Source organism: Pollachius pollachius (genome assembly GCF_949987615.1).
Source record: "Pollachius pollachius genome assembly, chromosome: 1".
NCBI classification, from domain to species: domain Eukaryota; kingdom Metazoa; phylum Chordata; class Actinopteri; order Gadiformes; family Gadidae; genus Pollachius; species Pollachius pollachius.
In genome coordinates, this window is record NC_136934.1 from 25,815,861 (window position 1) to 25,829,274 (window position 13,414).

The 13,414-nt window shown below is 41.1% G+C and overlaps 1 long non-coding RNA gene across 1 annotated transcript; it reads right to left on the reverse strand.

Moving 5' to 3' along the window:
* Positions 1-8,485: 8,485 nt before the first annotated feature.
* LOC307074215 lies at positions 8,486-11,175 on the reverse strand. The gene is made up of 8 exons (XR_013811770.1): positions 11,095-11,175; positions 9,655-9,706; positions 9,479-9,529; positions 9,305-9,349; positions 9,150-9,214; positions 8,967-9,047; positions 8,715-8,781; positions 8,486-8,549 (listed from the first exon to the last, which is right to left on the reverse strand). It is a non-coding gene; the product is annotated as an uncharacterized lncRNA (long non-coding RNA).
* Positions 11,176-13,414: the final 2,239 nt, after the last annotated feature.

Here is a 13,414-nt window from a genome sequence, read left to right on the forward strand (position 1 = left end):
TTATTCTGAAGGGGCAGAACGGAAGTTTCTGCGTGTAGTGTCGCTATTTTTGATATGCTGGGAGCGCTAAAAAAAAAGGGGATCGTGCCGACTCTTTCTTTGTATATTACCCAAGTATAGGCGACAATAAAACCCTCGGTTACATTTATCTTTTCCTTTTGAATTGCGTTCAATTTTTTTTAATGAATTATTTTTGCAAAAGCAAATGCTCATAAGTGTAATAATCAAAAACCACACCACTTCCCCTTTGTCTTTATAACTCATGTATTATCTAAATTATCTTTACCAGTTTACCATGGTTCTGACTGCTTTATCGTACTTAACTCGGTGTCATTACAAGGTAACTCCACCTCATTCATTCCCTGTTAGGCCTCCACAGAGACTTTCCCGAGGCAACTGTTTCTGTTGGTTGCCGGTGTCTGTACTATGACAGAAGGCAGATGGGCCTTCTGTCATAGTGCGTTTGTGTCGGTCTATCTAACCATCAGTCCATCTATCTCGATCAGATATGTATGTCTTCTTTATGTATGTCTATTTGTCTGTCTTCAGTCCATCTGTATCTATTTATTCATGTATGTATGTATGTACATTTACATTAAGGGCATTTAGCAGACGCTTTTATCCAAAGCGACTTACAATAAGTGCATTTGTTACAATAAGTACATTTGTCATAAGAAGTGAAACAATATATCGCTGTCGTTACAGTAAAGACGTTCATAGAACCAAGTGAGGGTATTACAATCGCTAGGCTAACCCATTCCCCGTGTAAAGCAGCGATAGCAGCTACTGTAGATGCTACACAATTAAGTACCTTGAATAAGTGCAATGTACAAGTGCCAGGACGTACAACATTCAATGGTGGCTGTGCATTGGTTTCTATGCAGAGTCGAGATGAACTCTGAACAGGTGAGTTTTGAGTCTTTTGCGGAAGCTGGTGAGCGACTCTGCGGTCCTGACATCGGTAGGGAGCTCGTTCCACCACTGAGGTCCCAAAACAGAGAAAAGTTGTGACTTTGCTGATCGACCTTTGCTTGCTCTTAGCGATGGCGGTACCAGACGTCCAGCTGAGGTAGTTGAGCGGAGGGATCGAGCTGGGGTGTGTGGCTTTACTAATGCTTGGAGGTAGGCAGGGCCAGTTCCATCGACTGCCTTGTATGCCAGTACTATCATCTTGAATCTGATGCGAGCTATTACAGGGAGCCAGTGTAGTAAGTATGTATGTATGTATGTATGTATGTATGTATGTATGGATGTATGGATGTATGGATGTATGGATGGATGTATGGATGTATGTATGTATGCATGCATGCATGCATGCATGCATGCTTGCAAATTATGGTGGAAAATAAGTATGCATGCATACATACATACATACATACATACATTTATTTGCAAATTATGGTGGAAAATAAGTATTTGGTCACCTACAAACCAGCAAGATTTCTGGCTGTCACAGACCTGTAACTTCTTTAAGAGGCTCCTCTGTCCTCCACTTGTTACCTGTATTAATGGCACCTGTTTGAACTGCCTATCAGTATAAAATACACCTGTCCACAACCTCAAACAGTCACACTCCAAACTCCACTATGACCAAGACCAAAGAGCTGTCAAAGGACACCAGAAACACAATCGTAGACCTGCACCAGGCTGGGAAGTCTGAATCTGCAATAGGTAAGCAGCTTGGTGTGAAGAAATCAACTGTGGGAGCAATTATAAGGAAATGGAATACATACAAGACCACTGTTAATCTCCCTCGATCTGGGGCTCCACGCAAGATCTCACCCTGTGGGGTCAAAATGATCACAAGAACGGTGAACAAAAATCCCAGAACCACACGGGGGGACCTAGTGAATGACCTCCAGAGAGCTGGGATCAAAGTATCAAAGGCTACCATCACTAACACACTACGCCGCCAGGGACTCAAATCCTGCAGTGCCAGACGTGTCCCCCTGCTAAAGCCAGTGCATGTCCGGGCCCGTTTGAAGTTTGCTAGAGAGCATTTGGATGATCCAGAACAGGATTGGGAGAATGTCATATGGTCAGATGAAACCAAAATAGAACTTTCTGGTAAAAACTCAACTCGTCGTGTTTGGAGGAGAAAGAATGCTGAGTTGCATCCAAAGAACACCATACCTACAGTGAAGCATGGGGGTGGAAACATCATGCTTTGGGGCTGTTTATCTGCCATGGGACCAGGACGTCTGATCCGTGTGACGGAAAGAATGAATGGGGCCATGTATCGTGAGATTTTGAGTGAAAACCTCCTCCCATCAGCAAGGGCACTGAAGATGAAACGTGGCTGGGTCTTTCAGCATGACAATGACCCCAAACACACCGCCCGGGCAACGAAGGAGTGGCTTCGTAAGAAGCATTTCAAGGTCCTGGAGTGGCCTAGCCAGTCTCCAGATCTCAACCCCATAGAAAATCTTTGGAGGGAGTTGAAAGTCCGTGTGGCCCAAAAACATCACTGCTCTAGAGGAGATCTGCATGGAGGAATGGGCCAAAATACCAGCAGCAGTGTGTGAAAACCTTGTAAAGACTTACAGAAAACGTTTGACCTCTGTCATTGCCAACAAAGGGCATGTAACAAAGTATTGAGATGACCTTTTGTTATTGACCAAATACTTATTTTCCACCATAATTTGCAAATAAATTCTTTAAAAATCAGGCAATGTGATTTTCTAGATTTTTTTTTTCATTTTGTCTCTCATAGCTGAGGTTTACCTATGATGAAAATTACAGGCCTCTCTCATCTGTTTAAGTGGGAGAACTTGCACAATTGGTGGCTGACTAAATACTTTTTTGCCCCACTGTATGTATGAATGTATGTATTATATCTTTCTGACTTTCTGTCGTAAACTGTGTGCAATGCTTTTAGTTTTTGTAAAGATACTAAGGAGCATAACGCAAGCACCTCAAAAGATCAGCATTTCAGATCAGACATCCACCGGGCTATCACTGCCTTTCACCTTAGAAGGGAATGGATGTTAAATAAGAACTATTGATCGTTTGAGTGCTAGCCACTGGTTTGTAGCCTACAACCAATGTATCCCTAACATGGATTACAGGCCGGTTTCTAACTGATGTGCCTATTCACCCCTTGCTAGTGACGTCACGCAAAACTCGCGCGAATTATGAACTCCATGACGGACGGCGGAAGTATCGGAAAAGCTATGCTGTAGTCGGCGGACGGCAAGCAAAATAGACATTCTCTGGTACGTGTTCGTTCGTTCGTTCGTGTACCATGGTTATTTCTTGTTGTGCAGTTGGCTGTGCCAATAGGCAGGGTAAAGCCAATGTTTCGTTTTACCGGATACCATTCGATGGGGAGAGAAGGCAGCGATGGGTTGCTGCTATAAGCAGAAAGGACTGGCAGCCCTCCACGTACTCGAGGATTTGCAGCGAACATTTTTTACAAGGTAAGATTCATGTATTTCCCAATTACTTGTACTTAATCTGTGTAATGCCATACCATCATCCATGTCCAGATGGAGACCCAGTCAAATTGTCATTTGTAACATGAGTGGCCTGTGTTATGGGCAAGTGCCAACTAGCGTGATGGGGCTGTGCAGTCTAACGTTACCCATTCACAAACGTAGCCTAATGTCAGAATTCACTGATCAGTCTCAAACAGTGTCATCTGTATCTTACACAAGTGGTTATTACAGATAGATAAGTAGGCTATAAGTCCATAGATACTGAGAGATAGATAGATAGATAGATAGATAGATAGATAGATAGATAGATAGATAGATAGATAGATAGATAGATAGATAGATAGATAGATAGATACATTCATAGATAGGATGGTTATAGGCAGGGGCCATGGTTCTCAGCGCCCTCTTGGTGGTACAGTAGCCTTCTCAGGCAGCTTCCCTATATTTTATGACTAGGCTGTTGTCATATTGAAGCTCACTCAAATTGAAGCGACTTGATGCAGTCTGAAGTTAAGTCTGTTTGGCACCTACCAGATGCCCTACCTCCAACGATAACGGCACAACAACGATAGAATCCATAAATAATATTATTATTAATAATGTATTTAACAGTGTTATTTAAATATCTATCTATATATATATTTAATGGTGTTATTTAAACTTCCTGCTCGTCTACTACACTCTTCTGCTGGTGATTTTGCCGTCCGTCATGGCGTCGTCACGTGGTCATGGTCACGTGCTTGCAAGGGGTGAATACCTACGTGTCATATTTAAACCACTTGGAGCAACAGTCGACATTAGTCTGTGAGTGTGTGGGCAGAGGGGACACAAGCAAAGAGAAGGCTCAGACAGAGTTCAAGGCTTAGTTTATCTTATTTCCCCTCCTCCTGTCAGCATGTCCTCTAGGGAGAACAGCTGGGAGTTCACTGTGCAGAGGGCTGCAGTTTGGTGCCTGGTGTTCCTCATCCCAACGGTTTCGTACTGCTATGAGCTCCAGGAGACCATCCGCAAGCTGAAAGAGGAGAGCCTCCACCTCCAACACCGGCTGGAGAACATCTCACGGGCCGTCAGGGACCTGAAACACCTCCTCCTGGACCACTCTAAAGTAGGGATGGGTCAGAATATTCGATTATTCGTTCCCGAGGGTCAAAATCGAGTTTTAACATTTGGACCGCCAGCATGATGCCTAGTGCTAGGTACTCACCGAGTACCTAGCACTAGGCATCATGCTGGCGGTCCTCTGCACAGAGATGAAAAGGAAGAAAAAGAAGAAAAGATTGTGGACTCGTTCTTGAGTTGCACGAAGAGGAGAGCTCGGGATGTCGGTTTTATAAACATAATCCCATTACAATTGACGTTATCGTATATGCTCATGAAATGTACGCTCGTGAAGACAACTGCCAACACTCATATTATATTGTCAAACTGTTAATGCCTACCGTACTGTCCATGCTGCTCCAATGGCTGGTTCAGACTACGTGATTCTCAGATATTCCTCCACGATTTAACATGTCACACTATACGATCACAGAGCTAGAAAATCGGGCCTTGTCTCGTCGGAAGACTGGCCACACTACAAGATTTGAGGGTGCGATGCTCTCTACTTTGTATCATTCACGTTAGCAAGATATTTAGAAAATCGAAGGTTTAGAACTGACATAAATGCTTTTTACATTTTTGTCAGAAAGGTTCCAGTCGTTTTTATATCTGCTCAATGCAGCAACTCCTCGCACGCTATAATGGCTGGTTCAGACTACACGATTTCAGCCCGATTTTGCCCCAATTCGTTCGTCGCAGACAAATTTGTGAGTTGTACATGATTTTGAAAGGTCGGCAACGAGGCGAGGTCTTGTAATGTGACATTCTTGCGATCTGCGATGTTTTCGTCTGCGACGTTCGAAAACCCCACGACGAAAAGTTTGGCATGCCAGAATATTTTGGGGAATCGCTTGACGTATCCATTGTTGACATAAGGGAACCCCGCCCCCAGGTGCGTGAGGGAACCCCACGAACAGCTGGAGCTTACTCGCAGTGTTTACCAACTGACTTCACTGCATTACTCTGAGTAGGAGTAACTACAATGAATGAAATGAATGTGATCAATAGCAAGAAGAAGAATGCTAATAAAGAAAACGAGACAAAATGGAACAACATAATGGAGACAACTTTGGTTGAAATGTGGCAGTAATGTCCCTGTATTTTCGACGTGTCCACAAAGGAGTTCCACGATAGGGTGAACAGGGATACAGCCTGGCGAGAAATAGGCGACGCCCTTGACCTACCCGGTAAGTTTGGAGCCAACAGCTGTTGACCTGCTAATAGCTATCATAACCTATCATAAACCTCAAACCACCAGTATAATGCCTAGCAGAGATGGGACAAAGTCACTGTTCGGTAAGTCCCAAGTCTTAGCAGTCAAGTCCGAGTCGAGTCCCAAGTCAAGATAGGGAAAGCCAAGTCGAGTTCAAGTCCAAGTCCCAAACTTTTTCAAGTCTTGAACAAGTCACCATGTATTTTTACTTAATGTCATTATTAGGCTATTGATCATAATTTTAACATATCACTCTAATGTACAGTCATTTCTGATCAATACAGTTATAATATGTTCATTGTTTGTGTCTTCAAATGTGTTATGATATGCGCATGCGCCGAAATCGTATGTTGTTAAAAGTAGCCCAATAGGGTGGGAAAACCGCCCAATATGGCAACACTGCCTGAACGTCCTCAAAATGTAGCCCAATGAGCGGTAAAAAACGCCCAATCTGGCAACACTGCTGAACGTCCTCACCTCCAGCGTCAACGTAAATGAGTGGGTAACGGCTGCGGCCTGCTGCAATACAATCGTCTGCAGCGGGAGGCGGGGCTTGACCGTCCAGCAGGTCAAGCCCCGCCCATGACACACGCGTCACACGCCAAGCTCTGCGTAGAAGTTCAGGGACAGTCGGGATTTCGGAAACTCAGTAGAAACAGCGCCTGGGGAGGATTTTCCCCTACTACTACCCTATAAAAACTGTCTTTGCAATGTCTTTTGCAGCGACATATTGTGTTTTTGCTATTAATAGATAGGTTTGTCATTGTTTGTCATTAACGGAAACCCGAGAACAGCAAAATGCAGAGAAGTGAGTGATTATTTTATAGGCTACATCAATTATATAGGCTATAAAAATTAGACTGTACAACAATCAAAGAAACATTATATAATTTTTCTATAATTTTACTATCTTCCAATGATGTAGGTCTGCATCAGTCTAAAAAACATACCTTGAAAAACTTTTTTTCACCCCTTCTCACCTATACAGCATCATGACCTGTATTGATGTGTCACTGCCTTTGTTACTGTATGTGCCCGTTTATGTGGAGTGTATTTTGGGACTTGTCCAGGTAATCAAGGGCAGTGGTTCTCAGTTGACTGGTTAAGTAAAAAAGTGCAACCCTTTTCATGGAATATCATAATGATAGATGATTGGAAAAAGCCAGTGATAGCAAATAATGCAAATCATTACCAAAAGAAATGTTTCAGTAGGTCAGGCAAAAAAAATAAAATATACATCTATATATATATATGTATACACACATATAATATTGGTGCAGCATTCATGCAGACCAAGTTATTTCAATGCCTTTTTTCTTGATCCATAAAGATGTTATGAAGTGGATGATCCTGGTGGTTGTTCTGAATGGCCTCTCATCTTCAGTGTACATCTCTCCACCACCAAGTAGTTTTCCCAGTTTTTTTGCCTTGCATCCTTGTGTCTGATGCCACCTCACCAGCAGAATGAGAAAAGAAAACGACAATCTTGCCACCACAGACTGAAAAATCATCTGCAGCATCTAACTACAGATAAAATGACTCAAGGACTCAAGAAAATTATTTTCATTTATTGGCCTGTTAAACATATCAACATATAACTGACCAATATAAGCAGTAGAAAACAAATAAATGAAGCATGAATGATGAGAGAGGGTCATGTCCTGTCATCTCTGTCCCTCCTGAAAGGAAAGCATAACATGTTACTCGATTTGCCGTAGCATATTCTTGAGCATGGTTGCACAGCACAGGCATCCTTGAGCATAGCTGCAGCAGGTTTGGCGACAGGCTCTGCCTTGGTTATTCGTTCCTTTAATGATCTGCTTTGCAGACCCATCCATCGGGAAACATAAAAACAGAGCCCACAGGTGGATGCTAGGTAGGAGGTGGGTTTCCAAAACCCCATAGGAGCAGCAGCAGCAAGATCTAAGCAGCAGCAGCATAGCCTGGGATGAGCAGGTAAGCTGGGGGGGGTTTAAATAGCACGCCTTATTTGAATGAGGAGAGCATGTGACTGATCAGTTCATCACGATGGGCGCAGCATGAGTCGTCTGCCTGAACTAGCCTTGCAGGCTTCGTATCATGAAGGATGAAAAAAATCAAATATTGTCAGAGCTTTGAAAAATGTTTTGAGATAAGACACACTCACCGATAAATTCACAACTCTACTCAGGGAAGCACATCTGGCAGAAGTTGGGGCAGAAGGCCGGGTGTGAGCTCTTGCTGTAAATCCCCTGCAGCTCCCCTCTCTTCCCCCTTCCTGCGTAGCCTGTGGGTAAATAAAAGATTTATTAATTTATTAAGAGTTATTTTTTGAGTCCCCACTTAATTTTTAGAATTTGGTGCTTATCTTGAATATCATTACTGACAATTTCAAATGTTTCAAAATGTGCTCTACTACAATCTCTGGAGGTAATAACAAAAATATCTATCATATTAACATTTTGCTTACCTGGAATGCAGTTTTTGTATGTAATGTTACACTCTCTGCACGTATCAAGTGAATACATTTTATAGTACTCAGCTCGATACCCTGCCGAGAACCTGCTTCAAGATGCCACACCTGTAAGACAATTTTGACCAATTCATTCAACTTGGAAAAAAGTGCGGTTTATGGGTATAACATGAGTTTGGTGTTTCAAAATCTTACTGTTCAGCCACAGAAAATGTGCCTTCCTCCTAAAAACCCTGGTGGACACCACTTCTCTGAAGTGGTGACAAACTAGGGAGAGGGTCAGGATGGCCACGTCTCCTTCACTGAGGACAACCAGTGCAAAAATATCCTCCAACACTAGAGGTGGCAACTGAAATAATGAACATTACATTTTTATATTTTCTTTTGGAAAAGACATTTATAGAACAATGCAAGACATTTATAAAACAATTTAAAGGGTGAGTAATTACTATTATGTTAATTTTTTACAGCTAGTTCAGATATTAAGTAGTGAGTAAAGTTATTAATGAAATACCATATCAATAGATATGTGGAGTGGCCGTTCTTCTACTGGCTGAGGTCCATGCAACCGTCTTCTCTTCCTACGTGGAAATTTTCATATTATTTCATATTATATTTTTATATTATATTTCATATTAATTATACTAGATCCTTCTAATATAACATTTTAAACTGAGAAACGTTTAACAAACAAAATTAGAAAGTACTGGACAAGAATTCACGGTTGGGTTCATACCCTGATTTAACAGTCACTTTTGTACAGTACCTTTCCTTTTTGGCCTCGAACTCAGGCAGCTGATGGGCTGGGGCTGTGAAGGATTGTGGGGGATGGAGGGAGTTCTTCTTCCTAAAAGAAAGTATTCAGATATCAGACCAGTGAAAAACAACCCTCCCAAAAGAAAAGATTCAAAAAAAGAAGAAATTAATAAATACATGAATAAAAACACACATGCATTGCTGGATGTTCTCCAGGAGGAGCTGGCACCACCACCTCCTCAGATGTGGCATATCTCCCTATTAGATGATGCAGACAGATATGTCATTGCAATTCCAAACCTTAAATACAGTATGGCCATTAGTAACTCACACTTAAATATTTCTCACCTGGGAGAAGTCAAAGTGCCACTCCAGTGCCATGTATAGTGCATACTGCAATCCAAAAAGTCATTATTATTCAAAGTATGACTATCGTATTAGTTTTTTCTTGGGGCCTGTGTACGCTATAAGTGTTGATGATGAGGTGCAAAATCCCACCACTTCATTAACTTCAGAACTCACCATTAGCATGAAGACACCACAGTCAAGGGTTGCTCCTTGTGTTGGGACATTCTGAAAAAGAAAAAATAATAATAATTAGATTACATATTAATTCATTTATTTAAATAAATTAAATAGTAAAATGTAAATACATAGCACATTTCACAGGGCATATCAAATTTAAGAACAGCCCTAACCTTTTTATTGACAAATGTCCATGGTCCAGGTATTACTTGTTTTGCAATTGAGCTACGAAAAAACATAAAGCAACACACAACACACCATGAAATAAAAAAACTATGGAAATACTATGCAAGACCTTATGTTAGGATGTGACATGATATTTGTGGGCAATATTTTAAACACATGACTCCAAACTTAGTCTTCCATTTATAGTTTTGGAACAAGATAAGATAAGAGTGACTTGATTACTCCCCAAACAGAAATTCAGTTGTCTTGCAGCTCATCTACCATTTGCAAGGGAATTAAAAAGCCTGATGGCTGTGGGTATGATGGATCTATCAATCTCTCAGTCATGCAACAAAGACAGAGGAGCCACTCACAGCTGTTTTTTTTGTCAATCAAGATGTTTGTTATGAAATGGTTGATCTAAGATGTAAGAGTAGCCTCTACCATCCTCAGTGTACATCTCCACCGCATTACTAGTGAATCCATCACGGACAATTGATGAAATGCTCCTGATATGATTGTCAGTGCCTCAGGATTTTTGTCTGTATCCTAGCAATAACTTAAGAGTACATGGAACCTCAGCATTACATATGTATAGATATTTATATGTTTTGAATAAATTGACATCTGCAATGACTATTGATCATCTTTTTTTCTGTGTCAACAGTAGGTCTGCAGATTGCCACCACAAATAAAATGAGCACATCACCAGACAGATAAATCATGCACAATACAGTCTATGAGCGCTCCCTTACAACACTGCACAAGAATTATGTAACTCTACTAGGAACAGTGAACGGTTCCCAAAACATGCAACTCTAATAGGAACAGTGAACGGTTCCTAAAATATGCAACTCTAATAGGAACAGTGAACGGTTCCTAAAATTTGCAACTCTAATAGGAACAGTGAACGGTTCCCAAAATATGCAAATCTAATAGGACCGGTGAACGGTTCCCAAAATATGCTACTCTAATAGGAACAGTGAACGGTTCCCAAAATATGCTACTCTAATAGGAACAGTGAACGGTTCCCAAAATATGCAACTCTAATAGGAACAGTGAACGGTTCCCAAAATATGCTACTCTAATAGGAACAGTGAACGGTTCCTGAACTTCAGACGCAGTGACTGGAAACCTGAGCATTGATAAATAGTTCAAATCTCCAAAACCCGTAGGCTTGGTAGAGTCAAGCACACATATCTTCCGTTGTTTAGGCTGGAGGGTCTGTAAAATATTTAATAACACGGCAATGGAAGCACATTTTTAATTATGACATCTGCATAAGCACAGCTTTCATATTAACACAGTCGTGATAAAAACTGACTAACTCTTATGCTTTTGTGTGGCTGTCCAGTGGAATAAAAAGATGTTAAGATGTGACAATTTGATAAAATAGTACAAATTTATTATGAATACATGCACTCTGATCTAACACCTTTAACACTTACGCCTAGTATCCAGTGTCCCGGTATCCATATTGGGAATAAGATGCAGTCTTTGGAGGCTGCGTCAACCTGCATCATCGCCATGACAACAACAGCTTGTAGTTTATGACTTGATTTGATTTGATTAAGATCCCCATTTGCTGCTACACCTGGTAGCAGCTACTCTTTCTGGGGTTCATAAGACATTTAAAACACCTAACCTTAGTCACAGGTGATCAATATGTACACGTTCAATACAATAAAAGTGTAGGTACAACAGATAGATCACTTCATTGTTTATTTAGGCAAAGTAAAAACTTACTGGCCGTGCAAGAAGAGGTATCGCAGTGAAGGGTTGTTTCCACGTGGAAATGACAGCCATCTACAGCAAAAACGGCCTTTCCCTGTAAAGCAAAGAGGACAAGTTTCTATTATGTATCTTTAAAAAAGTATATTCACTTATCAAATATTGTACTACATAACAAAAAAAAACATGCATACCCTGGATCATGCAACGTAATTTCACTCACCGACATCATTTCTCCTTGATGAAATCTACCTATTTAATACTTGCGAAAACACAATATCCTCCATCCTGAGTTTCCGAAATCCCGACTGTCCCTGAACTTCTACGCAGAGCTTGGCATGTGACGCGTGTGTCATGGGCGGGGCAAGCGTGTGTCATGGGCGGGGCTTGACCTGCTGGACGGTCAAGCCCCGCCTCCCATTGCATTGCAGCAGGCCGCAGCCGTTAGTACTTGACGTAAATCAATGACACCAACTGAAACGAAGCCAACTTAAACTGTGATTCTGAAGAAAGCATAAATGATATCAAAATTCAGTTTAGATATTATTGAAGATACGAGTGTGTAGATTTTTTCATTTTTTGAACGAAGATAAACGGTTGAATGATTTAGTTACGATGTCTTAAGTGTCAGAGGCTGGCCAGACGGCTTTAATGGGACCAACTCAAAACGCAGCCGATATGAAACTAAAACTGTTATTCTGAATAAAGTATAAACAATATCGAAATTTCGTTTTGATATTATTGAAGTGTAGATTTGTCTTCGCTCGCTGTTTTCTTTTTCATCTTCACGGAAGTGAATGCGTCTTGAGTGTCTAGCCCTCTAAATAGGTTAGATATCTAAAACAACAAATGTTTTTGACTCAAGACATGTCGAGTCATTACAAGTCAAAGAGGCAAAGTCCGAGTCAAGTCTCAAGTCAATAGCAGTCAAGTCTAAGTCGAGTCGCAAGTCATGCGTAATTTTGTCAAGTCGAGTCTGAAGTCATCAAAATCATGACTGGAGTCCAAGTCATGTGACTCGAGTCCACATCTCTGATGCCTAGTGCTAGCCAGGTACTCGGGATCCATTGTTGACGCTTTGTTGCTAGGCTACGTTGTTGCTGCGGTTACTTTGTATTGCTCGTCACGCGTTAGGCAACTACTGTGAGGAGTTGCTGCATTGAGCAGATATAAAAACTACTGGAACCTTTATGACAAAAATGTAAAAAGCATTTATGTCAGTTCTAAACCTTCGATTTTCTAAATATCTTGCAAACGTGAAGAGCATCGCACCCTCGAATCTTGTAGTGTGGCCAGTCTTCGGACGAGACAAGGTCCGATTTCCTGGCTCTGATCTTATAGTGTGACATGATAAAGCGTGGAGGAATATCTGAGAATCGTTTAGTCTAAACCAGCCATGTTTTCACTAACATTGAAGTTATAAAATAATCTTTATTCAATATCTACATTAATTTTCTTATTTAACCTTGTCTACTTAACGCCATACAATGACAAAACAGGTGAATCTAATAGTGGTGGACCAGTTACCTCAATCAGCACTCATTAGTCAGTGTTGTGCCTGAACGAATTCATTGAACGATAGTTCATGAACTCGTTCATATTTTGGGCGATCATAAACTGAACGTACTGTATCACTGCCTGATGAACGTTACTGTGGAACGTTCATCAGGCAGTTCAATGAACTCGTTCATTCTGATGTCTGTGAACGGCGCGCTCACTCAGTTTAACTTCATTTAATAGGGGGATTATTTGTTTATCAACACGGCGGATGCGCGCGCAGAATGATCGCTAAAAGAAAAAATTGTTTGAACGGTTGCCATCTCCGTGTGGTTAATTTGCAGTTGCGGTGTTGTCAGCTTACTGTTAAATTAAACTGTAATCAGAAAATGTGGTTATATGCTATAGACGGTTACATAAATATGTACACTTTATGTTGAAAGTGTAGACTGTCACGATTCCCATTGAAACAAATGGCGTGGTGACTAGTCTTCAATTCGAGAGCTGGTAAATTGTGAAAAATGAATTAAACTAATCAGT